Here is a 6,452-nt window from a genome sequence, read left to right as displayed (position 1 = left end):
TGCTGGAAAAAGCATTGTTTGTCACCAAACTGTTCCGGGAGGGTTGGGAGTTGCTCTCGGAGGATGTGTTGGTACCATTCTTTATTCATGGCTGTGTTCTTATGCAAAATTGTGAGTGAGCCCACTCCCTTGGCTGAGAAGCAACCCCCCACATGAATGGTCTCAGGATGCTTTACTGTTGGCACAACACAGGACTGATGGTAGCGCTCACCTTGTCTTCTCCGGACAAGCTTTTTTCCGGATGCCACAAACAATCGGAAAGGGGATTCATCAGAGAAAATGACTTTACCCCAGTCCTCAGCAGTCCAATCCCTGTACCTTTTGCAGAATATCAGTCTGTCCCTGATGTTTTTCCTGGAGAGAAGTGGCTTATTTGATGCCAACTCCTGACACCAGGCCATCCTCAAAGTCTTCGCCTCACTGTGTGTGCAGATGCACTCACACCTGCCTGCTGCCATTCCTGAGCAAGCTCTGTACTTTTGGTGCCCCGATCCCGCAGCTGAATCAACTTTAGGAGACGGTCCTGGCGCTTGCTGGACTTTCTTGGGCGCCCTGAAGCTTTCTTCACAACAATTGAACTGCTCTCCTTGAAGTTCTTGATGATCCGATAAATGGTTGATTTAGGTGCAATCTTACTGGCAGCAATATCCTTGCCTGTGAAGCCCTTTTTGTGCAAAGCAATGATGACGGCATGTGTTTGCTTGCCAGTAACCATGTTTGGCAGAGGAAGAACAATGATTCCAAGCACCACCCTCCTTTTGAAGCTTCCAGTCTGTTATTCGAACTCAATCAGCATGACAGAGTGATCTCCAGCCTTGTCCTCGTCAACACTCACACCTGTGTTAATGAGAGAATCACTAACATGATGTCAGCTGGTCCTGCTGTGGGCTGAAATGCAGTGGAAATGTTTTTTGGGGGATTCAGTCCATTTGCATGGCAAAGAGGGACTTTGAAATTAATTGTAATTCATCTGATCACTCTTCATAACATTCTGGTGTATTTACAAATTGCCATCATACAAACTGAGGCAGCAGACTTTGTGAAAAGTAATATTTGTGTCATTCTCAAAACTTTTGGCCACGACTGTACATCACACGAAGGAGCCACAACTGTTAGTAAGAGTGTCCATGATTGAGTCTTTGAATGAAGATATGGTGATAAAACTGTCCAGGTGAGTTTTTGTTGCAGCTCGTCCAATCGCTAGCTGTAGCAAACTGAAAAGAGGGGCGACCCTGGGATGTGTGTGCTTTGGGGACCTTCAACAGAATGTGACTGGCAAAACAGGTGTTGTATGTGGAGGATGAGGGCTGCAGTAGGTATCTCAGATAGGGGGAGTGAGGCCTAAGAGGGTTTTATAAATAAGCATCAACCAGTGGGTCTTGCGACGGGTATACAGAGATCACCAGTTTACTGAGCAGTATAGTGACGTGCAGTGATGTGTCCTTTAAGGAGCATTGGTGGCAAATCTGATGTAAAAAAAACATCTACCCGCTCGAAAGCACCCTTACCTGCCGATCTATAAATTACATCTCCGTAATCTAGCATGGGTAAGATGGTCATCTGAACCAGGGCTAATTTGGTAGCTGGGGTGAAAGAGGAACGATTACCAAGTCTAGACAGGGGGAGAACGGCCAGGGCAGACGGTGAACAGATCGTCAGGTGGAATCCAAGCAGCAGTGCAGCAGGCAACAGGAGTAGGTGTCACACCCACTTGGGAGAAGCTTTTTTTCTAGAGGCAGATTCCTTGTAGAAAATGCCCATGGATGGTCTCTAAACATCGGGAAGGGGCTTCAAAGGCCTGGATGTTGAAAACCTAGTAGAATTCCTTCCAGGTAATTTTGTCAAAAATCAAGTTGTAGGTTTGGAGTTTTGATTTGGAGTGAAGGTTATGTTGTGGAGGGTAGTGTCTTGTATATGTCCTCGCCGAAAAATCCAACTTTATCTAACTCTATATCTATATTTTAAAAAACAACTGATGAAAAATGCAGGAGCTCACCTGCAGCTTTGTCCCCCCGCACCATTTGATCTCAATACTATATTCTGTTCCCAAAACTAAAATACGTTATGAACAGAGTTGAAGTTTTGTAGACTTTACTCTGCCAAAGTTTTTTAAATTGTGTTGTTAAGAAGGAGTGAAAAGGCCAATTGAGTAGGCATTCCCTAGCGGAAATATGTGCACGAACGCTAGAACGTGCCAATAGGATCTCGCTAGTTTGTGCTTGGGTCTGCCCACCTCCATGCTTGTTCTGCCCACTATGACTTATTTGTTCCATTTAAAATGATGGGCTGTGGTCTAGCTTGGTTTAGTTATAAAAAATCTTTGGCATTGCCTTCAACTGAATTAGGGCTGAATTTTGGAGTTACAGTGGAATCAACCAATGACATTTCTACTTGTAATGAATTAAAATTATTATGGAAACTTCAACCTTCTCAAAGGAGGTCACTGCGATATAGGGAGCTAGCTAGTTAGCTAGCTAGCACGGTCTAGCTAGCTCGCTTTTTTTGTAGGCTAGTTTGCAGCGACTGCAGAAGGTGTTATTGAAGAGGATGTTATTGCTAATTTGTTAGCTTCACCATTTTCAAGATCACCTTTCAACAAGAAGTTAAGATTTAAATGATCATCATTTGGTGAGTGGAACTTTTTTATTGCAGCTTGTTTGCAGTTAGCTATCTCTTTGTAAAGAACTTGTGTGTGAAACTTGTTGCGTTTAAACTTTATAACACAGGTTACATCGTCATCAAATGTATTTATATAGTCATTCTTACATCAGCTGATATATCAAAGTGCTGTACAGAAACCGAGCCTAAAACCCCAAACAGCAAGCAATGCAGGTGTAGAAGCTTGGTGGCTAGGTCAAATAATAATAATCACAGTAGTTGTCGAGGGTGCAGCAAGTCAGCACCTCACGAGTAAATGTCAGTTGGCTTTTCATAGCCGGTCATTAAGAGTATCTCTACCGCTCCTGCTGTCTCTAGAGAGTTGAAAACAGCAGGTCTGGGACAGGTAGCACGTCCGGTGAACAGGTCAGGGTTCCATAGCCGCAGGCAGAACAGTTGAAACTGGAGCAGCAGCACGGCCAGGTGGACTGGGGACAGCAAGGAGTCATCATGCCAGGCAGTCCTGAGGCATGGTCCTAGGGCTCAGGTCCTCCAAGATAAAGAAAAGAAAGAGAGAATTAGAGAGAGCATACTTAAATTCACACAGGACACCGGATAAGACAGGAGAAGTACTCCAGATATAACAAACTGACCCTAGCCCCCCGACACAAACCACTGCAGTGTATAAACACTGGAGGCTGAGACAGGAGGAGTCAGGAGACACTGTGGCCCCATCGGGCCAATCAGGAAGGATATAACCCCACCCACTTTGTCAAGGCATAGCCCCCACACCACTAAGGGATATCTTCAACCACTAACTTACCATCCTGAGACAAGGCAGAGTATAGCCCACAAAGATCTCCGCCATGGCACAACCCTAGGGGGGCGCCAACCCAGACAGGAAGATCACGTCAGTGACTCAACCCACTCAAGTGACGCACCCCTCCTAGGGACGGCATGAAAGGGCATCAGTAAGCCAGTGACTCAGCCCCTGTAATAGGGTTAGAGGCAGAGAATCCCAGTGGAGAGAGGGGAACCGGCCAGGCAGAGACAGCAAGGGCGGTTTGTTGCTCCAGAGCCTTTCTGTTCACCTTCACACTCCTGGGCCAGACTACACTCAATCATATGACCCACTGAAGAGATGAGTCTTCAGTAAAGACCTAAAGGTTGAGACCGAGTCTGCGTCTCTCACATGGGTAGGCAGACCATTCCATAAAAATGGAGCACTGTAGGAGAAAGCCCTGCCTCCAGCTGTTTGCTTAGAAATTACAGGGACAATTAGGAGGCCTGCGTCTAATTGTCCCTATAATTGTACGGCAGGACCAAATCAGAAAGATAGGTAGGAGCAAGCCCATGTAATGCTTTGTAGGTTAGCAGTAAAAAAAAAATTGGTTCTAGTCAGGATTCTAGCAGCCGTATTTAGCACTAACTGAAGTTTATTTGGTGTTTATCCGGGTAGCCGGAAAGTAGAGCATTGCAGTAGTCTAACCTAGAAGTAACAAAAGCATGGATGAATTTTTCTGCATAATTTTTGGACAGAAAGTTTCTGATTTTCTCAATGTTACGTAGATGGAAAAAAGCTGTCCTTGAAACAGTCTTGATATGTTCGTCAAAAGAGAGATTAGGGTCCAGAGTAACGTCGAGGACCTTCACAGTTTTATTTGAGACGACTGTACAACCATCAAGATTAATTGTCAGATTCAACAGAAGATTTCTTTGTTTCTTGGGACCTAAAACAAGCATCTCTGTTTTGTCCCAGTTTAAAAGTAGAACATTTGCAGCCATCCACTTCCTTATGTCTGAAACACAGGCTTCTTGCGAGGGCAATTTTGGGGCTTCACCATGTTTCATTGAAATGTACAGCTGTGTGTCATCCGCATAGCAGTGAAAGTTAACATAATGGCTTCGAATGACATCCCCAAGAGGTAAAATATATAGTGAAAACAATAGTGGTCCTAAAACGGAACCTTGAGGAACACCGAAATGTACAGTTGATTTGTCAGAGGACAAACAATTCACAGAGACAAACTGATATCTTTCTGACAGATAAGATCTAAACCAGGCCAGAACTTGTTCGTGTCGACCAATTTGGGTTTCCAATCTCTCCAAAATAATGTGGTGATCGATGGTGTCAAAAGCAGCACTAAGGTCTAGGAGCACGAGGACAGATGCAGAGCCTTGGTCTGACGCCATTAAAAGGTAATTTACCACCTTCACAAGTGCAGTCTCAGTGCTATGATGGGTCTAAAACCAGACTGAAGCATTTCGTATACATTATTTGTCTTCAGGAAGGCAGTGAGTTGCTGCACAACAGCTTTTTCAAAATGTTTTGAGAGGAATGGAAGATTCGACATAGTCCGATAGTTTTAAAATATTTTCTGGGTCAAGGTTTGGCTTTTTCAAGAGAGGCTTTATTACTGCCACTTTTAGTGAGTTTGGTACGGTGGATAGAGAGCCGTTTATTATGTTCAACATAGGAGGGCCAAGCACAGGAAGCAGCTCTTTCAGTAGTTTAGTTGGAATAGGGTCAAGGAATGCAGCTTGAAGGTTTAGAGGACATTATTATTTTCATCATTGTGTCAAGAGATATAGTACTAAAACACTTGAGTGTCTCTCTTGATCCTAGGTCCTGGCAGAGTTGTGCAGACTCAGGACAACTGAGCTTTGGAGGAATACACAGACTTAAAGAGGAGTCCGTAATTTGCTTTCTAATGATCATGATCTTTTCCTCAAAGAAGTTCATGAATTTATTACTGCTGAAGTGAAAGCCATCCTCACTTGGGGAATGCTGCTTTTTAGTTAGCTTTGCGACAGTATCAAAAATAAATTTAGGATTGTTCTTATTTTCCTCAATTAAGTTGGAAAATTTGATGATCGAGCAGCAGTGAGGGCTCTTCGATACCGCACGTTACCGTCTTTCCAAGCTAGTCGGAAGACTTCTAGTTTGGTGTGGCGCCATTTCCGTTCCAATTTTCTGGAAGCTTGCTTCAGAGCTCGGGTATTTTCTGTATACCAATTTCTTATGAGAAATATTTTTAGTTTTTAGGGGTGCAACTGCATCTAGGGTATTGCGGAACTTTAAATTGAGTTCCTCAGTTAGGTGCTTAACTGATTTTTGTCCTCTGACGTCCTTGGGTAGGCAGAGGGAGTCTGGAAGGGCATCAAGGAATCTTTGTGTTGTCTGAGAATTTAGAGCAATTTATAGATTATTTGTTGCGATTACAAATGTAATAAAATGGTGGTCCGATAGTCCAGGATTATGAGGAAAAACATTAAGATCCACAACATTCATTCCATGGGACAAAACTAGGTTCAGAGTATGCCTGTGACAGTGAGTAGGTCAAGAGACATGTTGGACAAAACCCACTGAGTCGATGATGGCTCCGAAAGCCTTTTGGAGTGGGTCTGTGGACTTTTCCATCTGAAAATTAAAATCACCAAAAATTTGAATATTATCTGCTATGACTACAAGATCCGATAGGAATTCAGGGAACTCAGTGAGGAAAGCTGTATATGGCCCAGGAGGCCTGTAAACAGTAGCTATAAAAAGTGATTGAGTAGGCTGCATAGATTTCATGACTAGAAGCTCAAAAGACGAAAACGTCATTTATTTATTTTTTGTAAATTGAAATTTGCTATCGTAAATGTTAGCAACACCTCCGCCTTTGCGGGATGCACGGGGGATATGGTCACTAGTGTAACCAGGAGGTGAGGCCTCATTTAACACAGTAAATTCATCAGGCTTAAGCCATGTTTCAGTCAGGCCAATCACATCAAGATTATGATCAGTGATTAGTTCATTGACTATAACTGCCTTTGAAGTGAGGGATCTAACATTAAGTAGCCCTATTTTG

The sequence above is a fragment of the Oncorhynchus mykiss genome, chromosome 12, assembly GCF_013265735.2.
Source record: "Oncorhynchus mykiss isolate Arlee chromosome 12, USDA_OmykA_1.1, whole genome shotgun sequence".
NCBI classification, from domain to species: domain Eukaryota; kingdom Metazoa; phylum Chordata; class Actinopteri; order Salmoniformes; family Salmonidae; genus Oncorhynchus; species Oncorhynchus mykiss.
Note: the sequence above shows the minus strand (reverse complement) of the source record.